Source organism: Myotis davidii, unplaced genomic scaffold (genome assembly GCF_000327345.1).
Source record: "Myotis davidii unplaced genomic scaffold, ASM32734v1 scaffold100, whole genome shotgun sequence".
NCBI classification, from domain to species: domain Eukaryota; kingdom Metazoa; phylum Chordata; class Mammalia; order Chiroptera; family Vespertilionidae; genus Myotis; species Myotis davidii.
This window is the reverse complement of record NW_006292691.1, coordinates 1,234,456-1,235,508: the sequence shown is the minus strand read 5'-3', so window position 1 is coordinate 1,235,508 and position 1,053 is coordinate 1,234,456. Positions and strand designations below refer to the sequence as shown.

At 57.9% G+C, this 1,053-nt stretch overlaps 1 protein-coding gene across 1 annotated transcript in view; it reads right to left on the bottom strand.

The window, feature by feature from the left end:
- The window catches only part of CACNA1H (calcium voltage-gated channel subunit alpha1 H), a gene marked incomplete at its 3' end in the record, with an annotated part of 31,259 nt that overhangs the window by 10,862 nt on the left and 19,344 nt on the right, over nucleotides 1–1,053 (bottom strand). The window lies entirely within an intron of this gene.

Here is a 1,053-nt window from a genome sequence, read left to right as displayed (position 1 = left end):
CAAGTACCCCCTAAACGGCCCCGGCTCCAGGGCACCCAGACACAGGAGCCGTTCCCCACCCGGTCGCTCCATGGGTGGGATTTGTCCCTGAGTTACCACCATCACTATTAACACCTGTGAGTAGGATGATACATGCCGACCATCCTGCCAGGGAGAGGCTAGCAACACCGCTATTCCAGGGCATGCCTGAGTGCAGAGCAGTTAGCGAAGAGTTGGAGATGCAGCCAGCAAGTGTTAGGGCTGAGCAGGCTGGGCTGGGCTGGCCGCTGTGCCTGCCGGAGGACGGACGGGCAGGTGCAGGTCATCAGCGGGCCTGGGACCGACCAGCCCTTGACCATCCTCAGACAGCGTCCCAGTTGACCTTGATCTCTGGGGTGGGGCCCCAAATCAGTTACTAATTGGCAGGCTCTGGCCTTGTAAAGAGAAGTTCGGCAGATGTCTTACCAGATAAACCAACCTCGACTCAGGGACTTACCTGCTGTGCCCACCCTCCATCCTCTCTGGTGGGACTCCTCACCTCCTGGGTCTAGCCTGGCTGAGACTGAATGCTGCTCAGCGCTCCCGCCCCCCTCCCTCAGGGCTGCAGTGCTCCTGTCGCTGCATCACCTGGCCCGCCTGGCCCACCTGGTTCTCGTCCTGTCACCCACAGGAAGATTCCTCCGCCCATACCCCACGCCCCTTCTGTTGTCAGCTCGTCCTGCTCTGCCCACCCGCCCGGGCCTTCCGAAAAGCCATTCTGGCTGTGTCCCTGGGGACAGCATTTCCTGGTTTGTCAGAAAAGCCCCCATGGGACACTTGATGCTGACACACAGGACCCGCCCCCTGGCCGCATCGTGTGCTGTGTGCTGTTTTCATATGCTTCTGCAGTCTCTTTCCTGTTTTCCCTTCTGACCTACGCTCTGCAGCTTTCCTTTTACTGCAATTTGGAAGATAAACTTCCTGCCTGACATTTTACCAGAGGAAAAGGATCAAACACGCATTTCCATGTCTGGTCTCTGTGCTCCTCCCATCAGCACAGCAACTCCTGCTTCGTTTACAGAAATCTAAGCCCTT